This window comes from Panthera leo, chromosome E2 (genome assembly GCF_018350215.1).
Source record: "Panthera leo isolate Ple1 chromosome E2, P.leo_Ple1_pat1.1, whole genome shotgun sequence".
Taxonomy (NCBI): domain Eukaryota; kingdom Metazoa; phylum Chordata; class Mammalia; order Carnivora; family Felidae; genus Panthera; species Panthera leo.
This window is the reverse complement of record NC_056693.1, coordinates 57,642,428-57,665,335: the sequence shown is the minus strand read 5'-3', so window position 1 is coordinate 57,665,335 and position 22,908 is coordinate 57,642,428. Positions and strand designations below refer to the sequence as shown.

Genomic DNA, 22,908 nt, shown 5'->3' with positions numbered 1-22,908 from the left:
ATCTTTCCGTTTTCAGCTTAGATGTCTCCTCCTCCAGGAAGCCCTCCTGATTGTTCCAAGACGAGGTTAGGTGCCCCTCATTAAGGACTCCTGCAGCCCCCCACAGCTGCTCCTATATTTTGTATTTAAATACGTGGTTGACTGTTCCCCTTGCTAACTAGGCCCCGACGAGGGTGGAGACTCTGAGGTCTCCTGGCTTAACCTGCTGTCCCACCTCAGGGCCTCTACCCAGCCAGGCCACCATCACCTCTGCTTCCCTGATTATGGCTGGCTCCTCCCAATCTCTGTCCCAAGACAGAGCTCTCTCTGCTCTGTCTTTAGGAGAGTGGTCTTCCTAAAATGCAGGCCAGATGGTGACGCTCCCTTGCGTCGGCCCACGGAATAGCTTCCCTCTACTCTTCGAACAAAGCTCAAGGTCCCGGCCAGGGCCCACGGGATTCCCATGATCAGGTCCTGTGCCCCCACCGCCTCCTGTTCCTCTCTCCTTGCTCCCTCCATCAAAGCCCCACAGCTTCCGTTCAGGCCCTAGACCCCACCAAGCCTTTTCTACCTCAGGGCCTTTGCACGTGATCTCCCCACTGCCTGGAGCATCGTTTCCCCCACTCACGAGGGGAGACCTCTCTTCCTGCCCGGCCCGGGGTTAGAGGCGCCCCACCCGTCTGAAACAGGCTGATCTCGGCCTCATGGGTTCTGGTGCCTAGCTTCTTTATAGGCCCACCCTAATCATAATGACTTGCATTCACTGACTGGATTTGTTTTATTCCTAACATGCCAGTAAAGTGAAGGAGGCAGGGACACTCTGTCCGGCACTGTTATAATCCAGGTACCTGGCACGGGCCTCGACCCGGGACGATTCGGTCACTGTGAACAAAACCGAAACGAAACAAAACAAAACCAAAAACGAATACACGGCTGAAGGGGACGTTCTGGCTGAGCCTGGGGGATGGCCGAGAGCCTCAGGACTTCTCTGCTCTCCTGGCTTCGAGGAGACGGGACTAACAGCCCTGCCCTGCCGCCCCGGGGCCAGCCAGCCTTCCCTGGTGAGGCTTTCCATTTGCCGAAGAGCTGATACTTTTATTTTTCTTTTTAATTTTTTTTTTTTAATTATTTTTTCAACGTTTTTTATTTATTTTTGGGACAGAGAGAGACAGAGCATGAACGGGGGAGGGTCAGAGAGAGAGGGAGACACAGAATCGGAAGCAGGCTCCAGGCTCCGAGCCATCAGCCCAGAGCCTGACGCGGGGCTCGAACTCACGGACCGCGAGATCGTGACCTGGCTGGTCAGACGCTTAACCGACTGCGCCACCCAGGCGCCCCTCTTTTTAATTTTTTTTAATGTTTCTTTTTTTGAGATAGAGAGAGAAAGAGAAAGCAAGTAGGGGAGGGACAGAGGGAGAGGGAGACACAGAATCGGAAGCAGGCTCCAGGCTCCGAGCCGTCCGCACAGAGCCCGGCGCGGGGCTTGAACCCATGAACCGCGAGATCGTGACCTGAGCCGAAGTCAGACGCCTCACCGACTGAGCCGCCCAGGCGCCCCAAGAGTTGTCACTTGTAAACAAAATAAATACGACATAAAGTGTCCTGGTGGTGAGGGTTTCAGCAGGTAATGGGAGGAGGGTGCCACACACAGACAGATAGACGGATGGATAGACAGACGGCCAGGAAGCCACGGGCTGCCAGCACCCAGCTGGCTGGGGCTGGGGGGTTTGTGGCTGCGGCTGGCAGTGGCTCACAGCTCTGGGGGGGTCCGTGAAGCCCTCTCTGCAGCCGTGCCCAACTCGGCAGCCAGCGTCACGGCCCGGGAGCACCAGGAAAGTTCTGGAGGCTGCAGGGTCATCTCTCTCTCTTTAGAGGCCCGAGAGGAAGGGGTGCAACACGGGATGGGGGCGGGTAGGGACCGCAGCTGTCCCCCTTCCCCATCCGCCACCCCCTGTCGTCTTCCAGCAGAAAGCCTAGGTGTGTCCAAAATAATGCTGTTTGTTCAGGATCTTGCCCCCTGCTCAGTTGCAAAGGTGGGGCTTAAGGCCGAGCTCCTCCAAGGAGAAGACGCGAAGTCTCGGGGAGGGGAGGAGAGACGAGAGACACGGAGGGGAGGGAGGAAGTGGGGGAGGGGTAACCACTGCTGAGCCCTAATCAGAGAAGCCCCAGCACCCCCCCCCCCAATCACGTCCCCAACCTAAAACCACCCCAGAGGCCCCCTCCCTGGGCTTGGCAGGCCAGCCTGGCCGGGGGGACCCCGCCCTGGGCCCAGGCCGTCCCCTCCCTCCTGGACGAGGCTGGTTACACAACCGCCTCCGTGGCAGCCGGCCAGGAGCGGTCACACGGGGCAGCTTTGCGGGAGGGGTGCGTAGGGGGGGCGGCGCTTCCCAGACCCGGGCTGTCGCCACCGCCGCCCCCCCCTCCCCCCGCCCCGTGAGCTTGGCCGGGAGTCAGCTCTTCGGCCCACTGGCTCGACCAGACTGATCCAGAGTGTTCCCAGATGTGCGCTGCGGGTAATAAAAAGGCGAGAGCTGGTTCCTGTCAGCAGCGGGGAGCTCCAGGAGGCGACCCCCAGCAGCCGCCCTGCCGGGCAGATGTTTGCAACGTGTGCTCTAGCGGCGGGGAAGGGAGGCCCGGGGCATCGGGACAGCCCGGCCACCGCACCGCGACCGCACAGGAGGCGTCACCACACCCCTTCTCTGTGGACACATGGCAGAAGGGGGGGGGGGGGTCCCAGAGCCATCGGGGGGCGGGGGGGGGGGGGTGGTGCGTTCCCCCTGCCTGACCGACCCCACACAGCCCGCTCCCCTCACCCCACCTTGGACATGGCCTGGGTGTGGCCATCTGGCAGGGTTTGCCCAGAACCCCCACCCCCTGCCGGTGACACTGCGGCCCCGACCTTGGGGAATGGGCTTCTGCTGGCCCCGACCTTGAGGTTCAGGGGGCAGGTGCCAATCACCAGAGTTTGCCTTTGCCTCTAGGCAACGAGGACCGGTTCTGGCCAATCACAATTCGCCATTCTCCCAGACACTGCGATTGGTGCAGGGAGGGGCATGTGACCTAAGGAGGACCAATCGGAAGTCCTTCCCTGAGATTTTTTTTCCTAGGTGGGCGGAGGTGCGGGGAAGTACCAGCCTGAGCCCCGCACCTTGTGCGATGCAATACCGGGATGATGTTCCTGTTCCCCAAAACGGCTCTGCGGGCGGGGGCGGGGGAGGGGGAGGGGGGCTGGGGTCCAGAGCTCCTGCAGCAGGTCGGTGCCCGCGCCCGCTCGCCAGCCAGGCGGAGCCCCAAGGGGTCTCTGCAGGGCCGCTTCTAGTTCTGGAGCCGCGACGCTGGCTCCTTCGCCGGGCCTGTGGGCACAGGAACCACCCTGGGTGACCCACTGACCGGGAGCATCAGAGCACCACGAAAAGGGAGCGTCTGGAAGGGGCGGGGGTGGGGGGCAGCTGCCGCGTGCACTGCGGCGAGGAGGGGGACCGTTTCCGCAGGTCCTGCAGCTTCCCTGCCTATTTTCGCTTTAAAACGCAGGCTGAGGACGATCAGAGCAACCTCGCCGGGTCAGGCCCTGGCAAAGCCGCTGAACGGTGGAGAAGTTAAATGAGGGCAGGCCTGCGCGGCCCTCTCGGAGCAGGAAGCGGGCCAAACCAAGGCCAAGTCCTGGAGGAAACAGAGGATTCTTTCCCTTAACCCTCGCGCTGACCTTTTGGGGATGGCCTGAACCTCCTTCCTTTCTTTCCCGCTTGTGGGAACACCAAGAAGCACTTTGATTCCATCAGGACAGCTTCTCTCCTCCTCACAACCACTGTCCCTTCCCCACCAGGCACCCCCGAGTCAGGGACTGTGTCGCACTCACTTTTCAGACGAAGAGACGGAGGGTCCGAGTGGCGATGAATCTGCTCAGGAATACGGCTGCTAATGCCTGACAGGACTGAGGCCCGGACGCGGCGCTCCTGACCCCCAGGCCAAAGTGGGGGGGTGGTCAGCAGTCCGGCAGGACTTTCCTCAGCAGGACAGTGGCTCCGACTGATTAGGCTTTGCTGGGGGGGCTGGGAGGGACAGACACCCGCCCCCGGGAGCTGCCCCGCGTCTTGCGTAACCTGTAACCCCCCGGTCCTGTGGCTTGACTGCGGTCCTTGCCTCCCTTCTCCTCGCTTCCGCGCCCCTCCTGCCCTCCGCTCCACGTTCCCCTGACCGCCCGGCTCCCGGGAGACGTCTGCCCCCCAGGTGTAGGTGGTGACCCCCCACCACCCCCACCCCCAGCGTCCATCCTGGAGAAACTTCAGAAGGAAGCAACGTAGTCGCTGTGGCCTCCCCCTAAGAACTGCCGTTTGGGCAAAGGCCACTCTACTTTCTGCGTTGTTGGGGTATTACTGGAGCCAGGAGGTGGGCAGGGGTGGGGGGTGGGGATCCGGCCGTGACCCCTGCATCTCTACCAGGCGCAGATGCGGCCCGAACATGCTGGGCCCCGCCGAGCCCCGGGGTTCGCAGAGCCTCTGTGAGGCAGGACGGTCGCGTGGTCAGTCACTCCCGGTTGGGAGGCAGACGTGTCTGAGCACTTTTTTTTTGAAAGATACATATATTTTTTATTTCATTCATTTATTTACTTATATTTTAATGTTTATGTATTTTTGGGAGAGACAGAGAGCAAGCGGGGGAGGGGCAGAGAGACAGGGAGACACAGAATCCGAAACAGGCTCTGGGCTCAGAGCTGTCAGCACAGAGCCCGACGCGGGACTCGAACCCCCGAACCGTGAGATGGTGACCTGAGCCGCAGTCGGCCGCCTCAACTGACTGAGTCACCCAGGCACCCCAAAGATAGACATTTTTTAAAGTTTATTTGTTTATTTTGAGAGGGAGGGAGAAAGCATGAGACAGGGAGGGGCAGAGAGAGGGGAGAGAGAGCCCCAAGCGGGCTCTGAGCTGTCGGCGCTGAGCCCGACGCTGGGCTCGAACCCACAAAGCCGTGCGACCAAGACCGAGCCGAAACCCAGAGTCGTGCACCTACGACTGAGCCCCCCGGGCGCCTCGGATGTGCCTGAGCCTAAACCCTGCCCGCAGCTGGTAACCTCAGTCACGTCCCCCATGTGGCAGGTGGGGGTGACAGCTGCCTCAGGGCTGCTGGGCAAAGCCCGAGCGAGTCGGGGAGGAGGGCACCCACACGGACGAGCCCCCCCCTTCTCAACACCCACCCCTGCCAAGCGTGACAAGCGAGTCAGGCACCCGGGCCCCAGCCAGCACCACCCCTGTGCTCAACTCCCTGCTCGTCACCTCCTTCCAGGGGGAACTGCCCTGACAGCCTGCGGGTGGTGGCGGGCAGAAAGTGGAGCGGCCCGGCCAGCAGGGTGGGGGCCGGGAAGAGAAGGGGCGGCCACAGGAAAGGTGTGGCCGGAACCCCCGGAGCCAGCAGCTGGGAGGAAGGAGTCGCCAGGTGGGTCCCGCCCTTGGAAGGCGGTGCTGGGCGGGCAGGGGGCCAGGCCACTTGGCAAGGGCGTTCTGGCCTCCGGAGACCCCGGGATGTCCTTCGGGACAGAGAGCCGAGCATTGTCCCTGATCACAAGAGGTTCTGGCTGGTGGCTTTCACACGGTCCACGGTGTCCCGGGGCCTGTGGGAGCTGGCTCCGATTCCCCTGGCTCGGTGGGGTTTCACACGGTGGCCCCTCCATCTGCCACCGTCCCCGGGCTCGGTGCCACGTGGGCGTCAGACAAGGCGTGAGGGGAGGGGAGGCGGCCTTAGCCTTCGCGCATAAGCACAGTGGTTCATTCGATCTGCATTAATGAGCGCCTACTGTATGCCGGGCCCTGTACCAGCACTGGGGAGGGAGTGATAGCAACTGTATATATAGTTGACCCTGGAAACAACACAGGAGTTAGGGGTCCCTACCTCCCCCCACCCCTGCAGGCGAAAATCCACGTATAACTTTTGACTCCCCCGAAACTTAACCGCTAAGAGCCTACAGAAGGCTCACCGATGACAGAAGCAACCAATCAACACCTACTTTGGACGTAATGTGTGTTATACGCTGTATTCTTGCAATAAAGTAGGCTAGAGAGAAGAAAAGGTTATTAAGAAAATCAAAATGGGGCGCCTGGGGGGCTCCGTCGGTGAAGCGTCCGACTTGGGCTCGGGTCACGATCTCGCGGTCCGTGAGTTCGAGCCCCGCGTCGGGCTCTGGGCTGACGGCTCGGAGCCTGGATGGAGCCCGCTTCGGATTCTGTGTCTCCCTCTCTCTCTGCCCCTCCCCCGCTCACGCTCTATCTCTCTGTGTCTCTCAAAAATAAATGCACGTTAAAAAAAAAAAACTCTAAAGAAAATCATGAGGAGGAGACATTGATAGCACTGTATTCATTGGGGAAACAAACGCCACACCTAAGTGGACCCGTGCAGTTCAAGCCCGCGTTGTTCGAGGGCCAGCTGTATCATCCCCTCCCCCGCTATTCCTTTTATTCCCTTCTGACCCGTCACTGCTGTTTGTCTTTGAGGTTAGAAACTGGGGTGGGGCCACGTCACAAGCCAATTAAATCATGGGATGAGCCCGTGGGGTACCCGGGCTCCGGAAGGCGGTCCCAAGTTCAAATCTGCTTATGCATCAGGGCTGCTTATCATCAGGGTTGCCACGGGTCAGTTGCTTAGGTTGCACAATGCGCAAAGAACCACATCCAAGGGGATGCTGTTTGCATCGGGGACATCTTTATAATTTAAACACATATTTCTGTATGTTTATTATCGCCTTACTGATGGGAAAGCTGGGCTATGTGCACATCAATTATGTCAATTTTCTGTCAGACAGCAACAGAGGAACTCGATCTAACAGTCCCTGTAATGCAATGGTCGTAATCGTTCCTAACAGTTGGTATGACAATTTTGAATTCTTCATTATTTTATGTTCAACAGTTTATAGAGAATGACTTTACACTTGATATACACTTAAGCTTGCTTGCTTTCTTTCTTTCTTTCTTTCTTTCTTTCTTTCTTTTGAATGTTTATTTGAGAGAGAGAGAGAGAGAGAGAGAGAGGGCACAAGTGGGGGAGGGACAGAGAGAGAGGGAGACACAGAAGCAGAAGCAGGCCCCGGGCTCCGAGCTGTCAGTGCAGAGCCCGACGCGGGGCTCGAACTCATGAGCTGTGAGATCGTGACCTGAGCCCAGTCGGACGCTTCGCCGACTGAGCCCCCAGGCGCCCCAACGTAAACTCTTCCTAAGGAGCCTGGGCCAGATTGTTCACCTCTCTGAGCCTCAGGTCCACATCTGTCTTAGGGACCTGATGGCCTGTCCCTTGCGGGGCATATGCCAGGGACCCGGGAGCGTAACAGAAGTCCGTGCACACGGCTGCTGCTCGGGAAACGTGCTGGTGGTCATTCTCCGCAGCCACGCAGCCCTCCTGGAAACTCGCTCTGCAAAGCGGAGGCAGCTTGGTGCCTCAGTTTACCCGCCCCAGAAGCAGAGGCGGCTGCCCCCGGGATCACAGTCACAGGAGGACGCTCTGTGTTTACAGAGCCCTATTCCACCGGGGCTGAAATTCTTGCCCCTGCGTATCTCCAAATTTGGGCCTGCCCAGTCTCTCGACCCCGTTTCCTGTCCCCCGCCCCCGCCCCTCTCTGCCACTGGTGGGGGCCGTCCCCAGAGCCCCCAGAAGCTGCCCGAAGAGGAAATCCTTTTCCTCCGCTTCCAAGGCTGGAAGCTACAGAATGTTTCTCCCGGAATGTTTTGGCTTCCACGTTGCAGAATGTTCTAGCCTCATCAGCCACAGGTCGGCCGCAGGCTCCCCACCCCCTTTCCCTCCCTCCGGGCTGGCAATTCTTTGGCCAAAGCCTTGCGTGGACCTCCCCTCCCCTCTCCCCTGCGCTGGCTCCGCCTACACCACCCCTGCTCGTAGGTTTGCTGCGAGCAGAACAACATATGCCAAGGAGCCCAGAAGAACAGACCGGAAATTACCCAAACTCGCCCACAGCTGATCCTTTCCAAAACTAGAGACGCCGGGGTAGCAGAAACATGACAGCCTGTGGCCCCCAACACGACGCAGCGGGGGAGGACAGACACAGATCCGAAGGGCTACATCGGATCCTGCCTTGGCCTTTGCAAAGAAGAACCCGGTTCTCCATTCACTTGGCTCCTACCCCTCCCCTCTTGGCAGCCGAATAATTCAATATTCATGCATTTTCTCCTTCCCCTAAGAAAGCGATAAGTCTGATTTCTGCTCACACACAGAAAAAGTGCCCCAAGGCGAGGGGTTGGAGCCGAATTTCAGTTGAAGACATCCATTCACGGATGAAAACACCCTTCACCTTTACTGCTGTGAATTTCCCAGATACACACGGTCAAGACAATCGGAGAATTATGAGGCTCCAGGACCAATTAGGGCTGTTTGTGTTGACGTAAAGTCTGGGGGAATTTTTTTCTTGCCCTTGCAAGTATTTATGATACTGACAGATGCGACGGGGAAAAAAAAAAGAAGGAAAAAGAAAAAAAAAAAAAAAATCCCAGAACAGGAATAAGCCTGTGGGGCCACGTGGATAAGGAGTCCATGTGAAAAGCCGTCTCTGGTTTTGTTCGGGCCGCCAGATCCGCCACTGCCGGCGTCTCGAGTCCGGGAAAGAAACATGCCTACTGTGTGCCGACGCCTTCCCCGGGCACGGGACCGGGAGGAGGCGGCTGGAGGGCAGCGACGTAATTTTCTCCGGGCGACAAGAGCAGGGGCTGGGGTTTGAGCGCCGGTCTTCCAGCTGCCGAGACCCCCGCCCCGTGTGAAATTCTGTTCCACGCGGGCCCTACTGTGTGCAGAGCTCGGCGGGGTGAAGGGGTGCGCAGCCAAGGCCCCCGCGAGCGGCCACGCGGCGCGAGGGAAAGCTGTCATCCTTGGGACTCGGCCCCGAAACAAGTCTCTCCTGGGCACGAGGAAGGTGCCACGCGGGCGGGGTCCCCGTGCCGCTCGCAAATCTGCCTGGAGCCGGGGTTGGCCGCTGCTGGGCTCGAATGCACCCGCAACCTTCCAGAAGAGAGGCATTCAGCACCTACCGTGTGCACAGGGACTGGGTGACGGTGTAAGCACGGAGGCCTGGACAAGCGAGCCATGCCTGTGACCTCAGTGTCCCGTCTGGGAAATGGGGACAAGGCGAGAAGCAGGTTGCCGTGAGGACGCCCCGAGACGAAGCAGCAGGGGATTCCCATGGGTTTATGCGGCCAGAGGCCGGGGTTCAAATCCCGCCCCAACCCCTTACTGGACGATCTCAGGCCCGCAAGTTACCCCCTCTGCGTCTGTCTCCACATCTGGAAAATGGGATGGTAATAGCTACGCACAGGGCTGCTGTGAGGTTCAAGAGTGTTGGGGCGCCTGGGGGGCTCAGTCGGTTAGGCATCAGACTTTGGCTCAGGTCACGATCTCGCGGTTCGTGGGTTCGAGCCCCGCGTCGGGCTCCGTGCTGATGGCTCGGAGCCTGGAGCCCGCTTCGGATTCTGGGTCTCCCTCTCACTCTGCCCCTCCCCTGCTCTCTCTCTCTCTCTTGCAAAAATAAATAATGAGAAAAAAAATTCTATAATTTGTTAGACAGTATATACAAGTTTTACGTAGTTTTCTGTATACATGTTATACTTTATAATATAAAGATTGTGTGTGCTCGTGGGGAAGGAACGCTGTATACAAAATCCCTGAACACCATCTGGGCACATAGAGAATGGTCAGTTAAGGCGGGTGTTATTATCATTGGCCGGTAGATCAATGAGAGCCATGGGGAATATCCGCGCGAGGGGGGGGGGGGGTCACGCTTAGCAAAGTTCTGTTTTAGGCAAATTAAGAAGTAAAGATACAGAAGCCAGGATCACTAGCCCAAGCAGTATCTGTGAATATTTTTTTTTAATGTTTTTATTTATTTTTGAGAGACAGGGAGAGAGACAGAGCGTGAGCAGGGGAGGGGCACAGAGAGAGGGAGACCCAGAATCCGAAGCGGGCTCCAGGCTCCGAGCTGTCAGCACAGAGCCCGACGCGGGGCTCGAACTCACAAACGATGAGATCGTGACCTGAGCCGAAGTCGGACGCTTGGCGGATTGACCCCCCTCCCCCCGGGCACCCCTTGTGCAGAAGTACCTTTGTTGGGGAGGGGAAGATGCTCCGGCCGGGGGACAGAGTCCCAGGCCAGGGCACATGGCTCGTGGAATGCAGCCAGCCACTCTCACAGAGTGAACAACCTGCCCAACTGTACCCAGCAGCCCTGGCCAAGAAGAAAGGACGGAATGACTGTCCTCCAAATTTCTTTGCCTTCCTGGCTCAGCCCCCACAACCCCCTCCACCGAGCGGGCAGCTCTGAGGCTGGAAACCCACGCAGCAGATGGGAAGGCTTCCCAGCTGGCATGTGTGTGTGGGTGGGTGGAGAGGGGGAGGGCGTAGCGACTTCCTGTGCCCCAATCCCAGCGAGCTCGCTCTCTGACCACATTTTTCCACCTCGCTTTTTGCCTTAGAATGCGCTCACACGTCTTGAGATCTAGATTGTTTTTTGTGAATGGAATGTAATTTGAGAGCCGGAGAGGAAAGTTCAGACGGAGAAGGTGTCCCTCTCCGTGAGAAAGGCAAGCCGGGCGGGCCCCGCGGGGTCCCTGGCGGCCAGGGCCGCCGGTGAGATGGACAGGGCCAGGTGGGGAAGGTCACGGGTGCTGGCAGGGGCGAAACTGGAGAGGCCGGCCTCCTCCCTCAGCTCCCCCACCGCGTGGCGGCCCCTCCAGCCGCATCTTCTGGGCTGTGCGCTGATCGAGCTCCAGGGCGGGACCACCCACGGAGAAGCCGACCTCTGCCCGGGCGGGGGCACCCGGGGGCCGTGGCCTCTCCTACCGGGGCTCCGGCGGCGACTTCCATCCCGCAGTGTGGGCCCAGCCCCCGCGCTGAGCAGCACTCATTCATTCATTCGTTCAAAAACTGTTACCGACGGGCTGACCTCGAGCCAGGAACTGCACCGGGCACCGGGTACTGCCGTGAAGGAGACAGCGCAGCCCCCCGCCCTCGGGGACTGGCGGGAAATGCAGCCCACCCGTGACTCTGAGCCTCAGCACGGACCGGGGGTTTCCTGCGGGTGTAAAATCGTTCAGTCCTTCCAGCAACTCTAGAAAGACATCATTACCGACCACTTTAGAGATGAGGAAATCGAGGCCCAGAGCGATTAAACGGCTCCCACAAAAACAGAGTCAGCAAGGCTGGACCAGGTCCGCTCGACCCCTGGCCCGAGGGTTTAACCGTTGCCCTTCCGGCAGCGAAGGCTCAGCTACGGGCAGGCGCAGGCTCCCTGGGCTCCCCGGGTTGTGGGGAGGCCTGGGGAGGCCAGGCTCCCGCCAGAGTCGCATCGCTCCCAAAGCCACCGGGAAAGGAGGGTGAATTGGGGGGAAATCATGGAACTTCCCAAGGCTCCTGTCTTCATAAACGGAGGATAGTAACCCTCACTGAAGGGTGAATGTGAGGATTAAGCAAAGTTCATCACAGGTAAAGTGCTCAGTACAGTTTCTGGTATATAGCAACGTTTAATAAACGCCGCTTGCACAGTGGACAACCCGCCCAACAGTACGCGGCAGTACCCTCTCTAACCTCTTTCACGAAAAGGCTTACATTCAAACTGAGAGGACCCAGCAAGGGCTGGCTTTGAAGGGCAGAAAGATTTGGATGGTGTTTAGACCTCCAGAGAGAAACAAAGAGGTGGCCATCTCAGACTTCCCTGCTGTTCCTGACATGCCTGTGTTTGTGCGCAACTGTGCTCAAAACGTACCGGCCCCTTCCCTGGACGGTCCGGGCCACAGAAATAACCCCCGGCAAGAAGACCTTGAAGAAGAGGTTGCAGTTACCGGCTTTGAAAGCCTGGAAAGTTTCAAAGGCATGAATACCGTATAGACTTTCCAGGACTTCTGAGTGGGGAAAGCTGTGAAACATCTAAAGCTCCCATTTCCCGGCTCTTTCCTCTGCCTTGCTTTTATTTATTTATTAAAAAAAAAATTTTTTTTTAACGTTTATTTATTATCGAGAGACAGACACAGAGTGTGAGCAGGGAAGGGGCCGAGAGAGGGGGAGACACGGAACCCGAAGCAGCTTCCAGGCTCCGAGCCGTCAGCACGGAGCCCGACGCGGGGCTCGAAGCCGTGAACCGCGAGATCGTGACCTCAGCCGAAGTCGGACGCTCAACCGACTGGGGCCCCCCAGGCGCCCCTCCTCTGCCTTGTTTCTGATGTTAAGATATAATCCACGTATGGTGACGTTCACCATTTTAGGGCGCACAGCTCGGCGGTTTTTAATGGCTTCACAAGCATCACATACGTAGTTCAGGCCGTTTTCATCACCCCCGGACGAAACCGCGCGGGCTTCGGCGTCACCCCACTCTCCCTCCCCCAGCCCCGGCCACCCGGAATCTCCTTTCCTGTCTCCGCGACGTCCCTGTTGCTGACACGTCACGTAAACGCAGTCACGCAGCACGCAGTCCCAGCCCGTGTCAGGGCTCCGTTCCTGTTTGGAGCCGACCCACGTCCCTCGCGCGGTGGGGCCCACGTCTTGTCCATCCGTTCACCCGCTGACGGGTCTCTGGGTCGCGGGCACTTTCCGGCTCCCGGGGACAACGGCACTGCTGCGGAGGTCTGCACGCCCGGCTCCGCACGGCCGCTTCCACCTGCCCTGGGTCGAGTCCCCGGGAGGGGGACGGCCGGGTCACAAGGCCGGTCCGGGCGTCACCTCTGGAGGAGAGGCCCCAGCGGCCTCCCGGGTCTCTGTCCCCGCCGGCAGCGCACGTGGGCTCTGACTTCTCCGCGTCCTCGCCCAGGCTGGTCACTGTCCCTCTTTCTGCTCCCACACGTGGGGGTGGGGGGCGACTCCCTCTTGACTCTTAACTCCCTCGCCTACAGGATCGTCTGAACGAAGCCCTCGCCCCCCCGACCCAGCCCCGCCATGCTCTGGTTTGACTGGGGCCTCCCGCCGGCCGGACGGAGGCCCCAGGAAATCAGGGCACGCACCTGTCTTGTGTGCCGCGGTCCCCGAGGCCCGGAGCAGCTGCTCAAAACGAATCGCGTTGACTGAGTCCTGACTGCACATGCTTCGCGATCTAAAGATCGCCTGTCGGTTGGAGGCGGGAGGGCCACACCGAGGCCGGCGCCGCGTGGAAATTTCCAAGTCCTCAGCTCCGCTCCGATCGCTAGCCGCCACTCCAGGCCCCCGCCGGGGCGGACCTCGTCCTCGCAGTGACCGCCCCGGGAGGGACTCGGGGTCGGGGCGGGGGAGACCGCCGGGCCCCGGGGTTGCGGCTCTGCTCCCGGATGGCGCCCCGGCCTGGCCGAGGCCCGGCCCCCGCGACTCGGCCTCGGGGGTGGTCATCTCGGCCAAATGTGGCGCGGGGTCGATTCATCGGGGCGGGTGTGCCGGGGCCGCCCCGGGGAGAGAGGAAACCCGAGCGCCCAGCACTTACCGTTTAAAGAAAAAAGTTCAGCACAGCGACGCTGAGCCGTCCCCGTGGGATCAGGGAGCCTGCGGGGAGGTCACCCTTTGTTCCCGCTGACGGAGGCGGCCTGGGCTTGGACGGGGGCCGCGGGCTGCAGCGGAACCCTGAAGTCAGCAGAGTTTGTCTTGGGTGCCTTCCCACTTTCCTGGCTCACATCCCCCCCCCCCCCTCCCCGTGCTCCCCGCTCTGCCAGAAAGTTCCTACCCTGGGCCCGGCCAGTCCACCCGGCTCCAGGACCAGGAATAAAATCGCCCTGGAGCCCTGACTCTGCGCCAGAACCTGTCAGCGTGCCGCGATATGGCTTATCCCTCCCGCGAGGGAGGAGGCTGACGTACTCGTCCCATTTGACAGACGAGAACACTGAGGCCTGCAGCAGGTCAGAACCGGTCCGCGGGCCCGCGACTGGGAAGCAGAGGGGCTGCTCTGGCTCTGGGGGGGGAGTCCCCAAAAGGGGGGCTGGGGGTCGGCGCGGAATAGTCGATGTGTCTGTAGAAAGCGTGGGACCGCTCGGTGCTGGTTTCCCACGGGGGGGGAGGGGGGGACGGGGGCGGGGATGCCCTGGGGATTCCGTCCTACTAAGCGAAAGGGTCCCGAACCGATGGGCCAAAAGTCCTCAGGGAGACCTTCCCCCGCGAGGTGCGCTGAGCCCCCAGGAAGGCTGCTGGCGTCGCGTTCGCACGGTTAGAAATTTTACTTCTCCCCCTGGCCGCCGCTGCGATGCATCCTGACGTGCTGTGCGTCAGACCCTCGGCGAATGCCAAGGCTGGTTGTTCCCGGACGTGGCCCCCGGGCACAGGGCAGGTGCTTCACGTCCAGGTACGTGTCCTGTCGTGGAATATCGCACAGTCATTAAAAAGTGGCCGGCCGAGGCCAACCTCGACGGTGGGTACGCAGATCGCCATGTCCTATGGTTTCCCACGGTTCCATATATTTGAAATCTTTTTTTTTTTTTTTTTTCATTTATTTTGAGAAAGAGAGAGCAGGGGAGGGGCAGAGAGAGAGGGAGAGAGGACCCCAAGCGGGATCCACAGCGACAGGGCAGAGCCTGACGCGGGGCTTGACCCCACAGGCCGGGAGATCATGACCCGACTCAAAGTCGAGAGTCAGACGCTTAACTGACTGAGCCACCCACGCGCCCCTTGAAATCCTTCTTAATAACAAAAATCACACCAAGGCAGAGTTTATAAGACACAGCACGGGAATGCCTGTGATCTGCAGAGTTTAGGAAATTATAAAAATTATTTACCCGGGACGCCTGGGTGGCTCAGGCCGTTAAGCCTCCGACTTCGGCTCAGGTCACGATCTCACGGTTCGTGGGTTCGGGCCCCGCGTCGGGCTCTGGGCTGACGGCTCAGAGCCTGGAACCTGCTTCACATTCTGTGTCTCCCTCTCTCTCTGCCCCTCCCTTGCTCGTGCTCTGTCTCTCTCTCAAAAATAAATAAACGTTAAAAAAAAAAAAAAAGCATTTACAAAAGACATAGTAAAGAAACGTATCTAAATGTCACTCCCTGGATGGCAGATTATGGGCTTTTCTCTCTACTTACGTTTCTGGATTTTCTCTTCTTTTCTTTCTTTTTTTAAGCAGGCTCCACGCCTAGCGCGGAGCCCAACTTGGGACTTGAACTCACGACCCTGAGGTCAAGACCTGAGCAGAGATGGAGCTTCAACGACTGAGCCACCCAGGCGCCCCCCTCTGGATTTTCTATAATCAGGGGGAAATGCTTTGTGAAAAATGTAAGTAAGACGCGTCCCCAGGGTTTTACGCTCCCCTCCACCCTTTCCTGTCCTCCTTTCCTAGGGACATGGCAATTGCTCCTAAACTGTCTTCCCTTTGCCTAGAAGGGATCAAGGCTTTCCCATTGTACAGAAGTGTTTGGGCGGCCAGGGGCTCAGCAGGAGCAAAGAGGGGAGCTGGGGCTGGGCTCCCCGGAGCGGGGGGTCCAGAGATAGCGCCCAGCCGGCTGCCCGTCAGAAAGCGATACGCAAGTCAGAGTACAGGGCCCTCGGTCTCCAGGGCGGCACAGATGGGAGGACACTCGGTCTCGCCCTCATACAGATCAGAACACGAGATTCAGAGACGGACGGTGACCCGAGGCAGGTCACACAGCACGGTTCCCCCAGGACAAGGGCCTCCCCCCGGGGGCCCTTCCCGCAGCCCTCCTGGACTTTTCTGTCAGGTGGACCCGGAGAGCAGCTACCCCAGCCCCTTCCCGACTTGTGCATCATCGGGTTTTGAAATCATCCCCGGGTTTTCCAAAGGAAACATATTTTGGGTTTTCTTTGCTTTCTTCTGCTCATTTGAAGAAATCCGAGAGTCCTTTCCTAATTGTCTGGTCAAGACTGCAGACGGGCAGTGAGGCACGCCACAAAAATGATGCCGAGCCCAGGGAGCCCGCTGGCCTGGAGGAAGGACATCAGGCCTGTCACTGGTGCTGGGTCAGCACATGAACTCTGAGTTCCAGAGAGCACAGGGTGTTTGCCAAGCTCCCCAGATCCCTGACGTTGGGCCCCTGTTGGGAAAGACCGAGGGAGTCCACATCGAGCTCCCTGAGGCCGGGACTCTTGTGGGCGTGGGTACAAACTGAGTCCCTGGGGAGTTGGTAGCTGTGAGGCCTGCCAAAAGTCAGGCCCTGCAGCCTAGGCTACATTCCCCAGCCTCCTTTGCAGCTAGGCGTGTGGCTGTATGACTGGGTTCTGGCCGACGGGATGTGAGCACAAAGTGATGTGCACAACTTAAGTCAAGGAAGGGGCCTGGTCTTCTTTGCCTCGCCCCGCCCCCTTCTTCTGAGCAGATAGAAGGTGGATGTGATGGCTGGAGTTCCAGCAGCTATTTTGGACCAGGAGACAACTCTAGGAGTAGAAGCCAATAGAGGAAAGAGAAGGGCTCTGACATCATGACATCATACAGGTGAGAAATCAATGTCCATATTCTTAAAGCCATGGTTATTCGGAGTTTCCTTTTACTTGTAACCAGTACTATTTCTAAATGATGCATCGTGTTTTTGGCCGGGGGTGAAGTTCCAGCCAGTTGCAGAGGGGCTGCAGGGGACCTACCATGTGTGAGAGGCTGGGGCAAGCATGAAGACAGAAAGATAATTATTATGCACAACAGTAATTGTGACATGTATCACTCTGTGTACAGCACTTAGCCCAGTACCTGGCACAGAGTAAGAGCCCAATAAATGTTAGCAACTGTATTGTCCTTACAGGTGATTAAACCATGTATCCCGGCACGGAAGATACAAAGCCCAGGGGGAGGAGACATTTGACCATGGCCCTAAAGATGGAACAAGAAAGAGCAGGGGGACCTGGGTGGCTCAGTCGGTTGAGCGTCGGACTTCAGCTCAGGTCACGATCTCGTGGTTCGTGGGTTCGAGGCCCGTGTCAGGCTCTGTGCTGACGGCTCAGCGCCTGGAGCCTGCTTCAGATTCTGTGTCTCCCCCTCTCTCTGCCCTTCCCTGCTCACGTTCTGTCTCTCTCTCCCTCCCCAAAATAAATAAACGTTAAGAAATTAAAAAAAAAAAAAAAGCAAGTGACATCATCAGGAAATGCGGCAAAGAGCTTCATGGGTGTTTCACAAGATGCCCTTGGAAGCCAGGAGAACAGTCACGACCCACCCTCACTATACGGGTGAGGACACTGGGCCTCCGAGAGGGCACGTGCCGCCCCAAGGCACCCAGGAGGGACGGATTTGAACTGGGACAGTCTGGCTCCACGGTCCTCCTCCCTGAGGGTCTGTGGGCTGGGAATCAGGGCTCAGGCCACGGGGAAAACAGCAGCAAAGAGCCGGGGCAAAGTGCCGGGGGTCCGGTCGGGGGCTCAGGGCCCCCGTCCGGGAGTGGGCAGCACGAGGAAGCCGCTGAGGGCGGTGGGGGCGCCAGGGTCAGCGCCCCCCGGACAGGCGCCCGCAGAGTCTTCTCGTCCTCCGTGGCCAGCCCCAGAGAGGGGACAAACGGCTACACTTGGAATTTGAAGGGAGTTTCCTGTGGCTGGTGGAGCAAATGACCACAAATGTCGTGGCTGAAACAGCACACATTTATTATCTCACGTCCTGGAGGTCAGAAGTCAGAGTCGGGCGGGGAGGGGCGGGGAAGGGCGGGCAGGGTGAGACCCCCACCCCCACACCTTTCAGGGCCGCCCGTCACCTAGAGCTGGGCCGCTCTGGTTTACCGTCGGCTGCTCTTTGCCAGTCTGAGGCCCAGCAACCGGGCACAAACTCTGCCGTCCCCCCTGCCGGCCACACCCGGCCGGGGCTGGCCCGACGCCCCCCAGCGCGGGCGCGTTTGGGATGGAGCCATCTCCCGGGGGTCTGGACCACCCTGCCGCTTTCCCCCACCAGGACCCGGCTGGCAGCTCTACCCATCCCCGGTGCCACTGGGGCCTCTCGGCACGACCCCCGGGACCCCCGCACACACACCCCCCCCCAAGCCGGACTCAGAATCGGAAGGAACGCCGGGGCCCGGCGGGACCGCGAAACCACTGCCGACCGTGGGGTCCGCAGCGCCCCCGAGGTGAACCCCCTCCCTGAGTTCGTGCGCTGGCCCCCCGGCTTCGCCCAGTCCGCGAAATGTCAGCACAGGGTGAGGCGGCTGCTGGAAAACGAAAGTCAGTCTCTGCACTGACAACGTCTGAGGCCAGATCCCGGGAGGGAAGAGCTCCCTGAGCCCAGCAAGGTCGGGCTACATGTGGGGACACGTGTAGGGGCAGGCCCTCTGCCCATGTGGACCTTATGCCCCCATCCCTCCCTGGGTTACTAAGGCCAGACACAGAGGGTCCCTTCCCAACATCTCCCCAAGGTGACCTTATGAGGGAAGTTGCCGTCCCCGCTTCACGGATGAAGAAACTGAGACTCAGTGGGGCAGTGGGGGCGTCCTGGCCTGTCCTGAGTCCCAGCCAGGAGCCCGGACTCGGGCCCCCGGACAGAAAGCTCCACGAGGCAAGGACCTGTGTGCTCACGTAGGGACGTGTCCCTTCCAGCAGCCGGGAGCCAGGGCGGAGGGGACACTCAGGACACCTAATCCTGGACAGAGGATCAACTTCGCCCAGACCCAGGGCCACCGGGGAGAGCTCCTCCCAAGGGTGAAACCTGATGTTCCAGGAGACATCAATGACCCCAATGGAGGCCCGTCCCCTAAAACGACTGGCCCAGAGGCCACAACAACGTCAGAATCGAGCCAGCTAAAGACAGCAGGTGACCCTGGGTTGGATCCTGGAGCAGGAGAAAATGATGTTTGCTTCTTCACGAGAACGACTTTACCGGGACAAGCGTGAATTCTGAACAAAGTCTGTAGATGAGATAATAGAATAATACTGTGTAAGCAGAGGTAATTTCCTGATTTTGCCGTCTGTTCTGTGGCCGCGTAAGAGGCCGGTCGTGCTCTTAGGAAACACACACGAAGGGTCTGGGTCCGAGGGGGCGTCGGGTCCACAACTCGCTGTCCGGGGGTTCAGAAAATAAACTACGCGGAAAGAGGGAGAGAGGGCGATGAGACAAACTCAGTAAAATGTTCGCAATCGGGGAGTCTGTGTGAAAGAGTCTTGCGTTGTTTCTGTACGACTGAAGTTATTTCCAAATAAAAAGTTGCAAAATAGAAAAGTCAGTATCCTGGAAGAAAAAAAAAAAAAAAGGCTGAGGGCACTTCCCACTCTAAGGAGACGAAGAATCGGGCAGGGATCGCAGGCCCTCCTGAGTCGGCAGGGACCCACATGCGACAATGGGGGACGCGTGAATTTCCGGACAGGGTACTGGATGCCAGCACTGCGTCCGTGCTAACTTCCTGGGTGTGACAGTCCCATGAGGTCTCCTAGGAGACCGTCCTTGCTCTCTGCGGGCCCACGCTGGATTCTGGGCAAAGGGTCAGGAGGTCTGCGTCCCTCCCTGTCTCCTAGCTGTTCTCCCTCTGGCCGCAAGATGTCTCTAGGTGGCCCTACGACAAGGTGGTTTCCATTTTTCAAGGTTCCTAAAAGCCTCTAAGACGTGAATTCAAACGTCGCCCTTCCTCTCCCACCCGCTGCTTTCTGCCATCTGGGCTCAGGCCGTGCTTTCTTGCGTGTGCTTCCTGCCCTGTGTTTCCAGGTCCCCGGGCCGCTCTGCCCGCGCCACCCGGGAGGTGCCCATTAGGGGGTCTCTGCTGCCCTCCTGTGGCCACTGTCTGCAACACAGACGCCCGTCCCCAGCGGCCGAACCCCGACCCGGTTCCCGTAGCTTCTCCTCATCCTAGAAGAGCCGGGGTCTCCAGGGAAACAGAACCAGGCAGGTAGATGACAGACTTATCGTAAGGGGTTGGCTCGTGGGGTCGTGAGGGCTGACAAGTCCAAAATCCAGCGAGCAGGCTGGAAACTTAGGCCGGAGCTGACGCTGCGTCCTCGAGACTTTCTTCGTCCCCGGGAAACCTCAGTTTGGCTCGAAAGGCCTGCGACTGATTGCATGAGGCCCACCCAGGGCACGGAGGACCACCTCCCGCACAGAAAGTCAGCCAATGGTGGGCGCTGACCACAGCCACCAGACGCCTTCCCGGGGACCCCTGCACCCGAGCCTGACGGGCTACTGGAAACCCTGAGGGCGAGGTGGTCGACCCAGGAATGCGACCCCAGGACTCGGTTACCTGAAAAGCTGACATTAAAAAATTTTTTTTATCTTTATTCATCTTCCGGAGAGAAACAGGGCGCAAGCAGGGGAGGGGCAGAGAGAGAGGGAGACACAGAATCTGAAGCAGGCTCTGGGCTCTGAGCTGTCAGCACAGAGCCTGACATGGGGCTCAAACTCACAGACCGTGAGATCATGGCCTGAACCGAAATCAAGAGCCAGACGCTCAGCCGACTCAGCCTCCCGGGTGCCCCTCCAACTCCTGCTTTTTAAAAGAAAACCCACCCTGGGGCGCCTGGGTGGCGCAGTCGGTTAGGCGTCCGACTTCAGCCAGGTCACGATCTCGCGGCCCGTGAGTTCGAGCCCCGCGTCAGGCTCTGGGCTGATGGCTCGGAGCCTGGAGCCTGTTTCCGATTCTGTGTCTCCCTCTCTCTCTGCCCCTCCCCCGTTCATGCTCTGTCTCTCTCTGTCCCAAAATAAATAAAAAACGTTGAAAAAAAAAAAAAAAAAAAAAAAAAAAAAAAAAAAGAAAAAACCCACCCTTTGGGAGGAGAGAGTCTGTTACGGCTTCTGAGTGAGTCAGGAGCGAATGCGAAACGGCCACACAGGGCTCCCCGGGTCTGGCTATCACGGGGATTATCTGCATGAGTCCTTAATGAAGAAGCTGGAGAGAGACAGAAAGACAGAGACAGAGAGGGGGGCAGGGGGAGGGAGAGAGAGGGAAGGAGGGAGGGAGGGACACACAGGGAGGTCTGGATGCTGCTGGCAGGGGACAGGGCTGAGGAAGGGCACCAGATTTAGTGACCACAACGAGGCAGTGGCTGGAAAGGCGAGAGGGAGGGACGGAAACAGAGGCCACTTGTCCTCCAAAGTTCTACTAAGCGGGAGCAGACGAGAGGAGGGCTGGGGAAGTCAGCTGGGAGAGCTTCTCCGCGAGGAGAGGCGCACTCACGCGCAGCCGGCAGGAAGGAGCGCTGAGGGACAAGGACCCAGAGCGGGGATGCTTCTCTGGCCAAGGACCCGAGAAGGTGCCGGGGACGGGACCCAGAACCCCCGGGGCAAAGGGGCCTCCTCCGCTGTGGGCACCTCTCGACCTGGACGAGACTCGCAGCCGGGCCTGCTCAGGAGGGGACTAACCGTCCAAAGGGATAATCAAAAGTGTAGGGCGCAGGTGTGAGGTCAGAGGACCGGGACAGCAGGCAGGTCACCGGCCCCCAGCGGAGGTCTGTCCTATTGCGCGGCGGCCAGAGGTCCGAAGTCAAGGTGCGGGCAGGGCCGAGCTCCCTCCGAGGGCGCCAGGGGACGGTCTGGAGCCTTGTCCAGCTCCGGTCTTGCCGGCGGTCCCTGGCCAGTGGCCACATCCCTCCAGTCTCAGCCCCTGGGTCACACGGCCGTGTCCCCGTGCCTCTGCCTTCTCTTCTTACGGGGACACCAGTTGCTGGACTAGAGCCCCCCTACCCCAGCACGACCCCTGTCGCTAATGACATCTGCAAAGACCCTCTTTCCCAATAAGGCCGCTTTCAGAGGTTCTAGGTGGACATTGGGGGAGACGTTATTCAACTCAGTGCAGCCCCCACGAGCGAAGGGAGCCAAGGATGTGAGAGGGAGCCGAGCAGGTGCCCAGCTTCGTACAGGGAAGAGCCGCGTGATGGCCGGCAGGGCCTAGGCGCGCGGGTCGCAGGAGGCGGTGGGTCCCACGTGGATCTACGCAGGAGGAAGCTGAGTCGTGCTCACGCACTGCTCAGGGTCCACGGGAACACGGGGTAGGGAGGGGGCAGGCAGCAGCCACGGGGGAGCCGTCACCACCTCGGGGGTCCGGCCCCTGCCCTGTCCCTTTACCCTCACACCAGAGACTTCTATTTAAAAAAAAAAAAATTAATGTTTATTTATTTTTGAGAGAGAGAGAGAGAGAAAGCAGGGGAGGGGTAGAGAGAGAGGGAGACACAGAATCCGAAGCAGGCTCCAGGCTCCGAGCTGTCAGCACAGAGCCCCACGCGGGGCTCGAACTCACGGACCGCGAGATCGCGACCTGAGCCGAAGTCGGACGCTTCACAACTAAGCCCCCCAGGCGCCCCCAGACTTCTTTCTTCTAAGCATAGGCAAGGCAAGGAGGTATTGTCAGGGTCCCCTTTTACAGAGGCGGTGAGCCCAAGGTCACACAGTAGGGCTGGGGGCTGGGGGCTGAGCCTGTGTTCAGCCGACTCTTAAAGTCCCTGCTTTTATAGGTGCTTTTGAAAAAACGCTCTCCACTGTGGAAACCTCCAGACAGGCAAGGCGAACACGGTCGTCTGGGGAGTCCCACAGCGGCGACAGGTGCCAACGTTCTGCTCTCCGTGTTTGCCCCGCACCTGCCCCTCTTCTCACCCGGCCTCTGACACCGTTGCTACTTGAGTACTTCCTTTCTGTAGGTAAAACGTACATGCCCTGAAACGAACAAACCTTACAATTAGTACAACGTGTTGTAAGTTAGTACAATTTTCTAGGTGGCCTGGGGTTTTCTTTTTGTGTCTTTATTTTCTCGCTTTTCTAACAATGGGCTGGTACTGTTTTTATAATAAGGGGGAAAATAATGAAATGGTGATTGAAACGTTAAAGGAGTTCCTTTAGGCTGGTGTCCTATCCCCTCCGTTCAGCGACAAGGCTCCGGGACCCCCCCAGGCCGACTGTGTTTTCCCACACACCCCTCTTGAGCCTCTTGGTCCCTCCTAGGACCCTGCCGGCCACTCCCAGACTTTGGGGAAGGCTGGGTGGCCGCCCCTCGTGGCTAGGAAGGGCCCTGGGCAAGCAGGGGCTGAGGCACGGCAAGCTGCCCTAACTCCGGTCCCTGCTGCCTCTCGGGGAACCCCCACCTTCAGACGAGGAGTGGGGGCTCCCTGGGACGCCTCCCCCCAG

The 22,908-nt window shown here is 59.1% G+C and overlaps 1 long non-coding RNA gene across 1 annotated transcript in view; it reads right to left on the bottom strand.

Annotated features, from left to right (window-relative positions):
• LOC122209196 overlaps positions 1-22,908 on the bottom strand; it is a 40,646-nt gene that overhangs the window by 4,795 nt on the left and 12,943 nt on the right. The gene's annotated exons all lie outside the window — the stretch shown is intronic.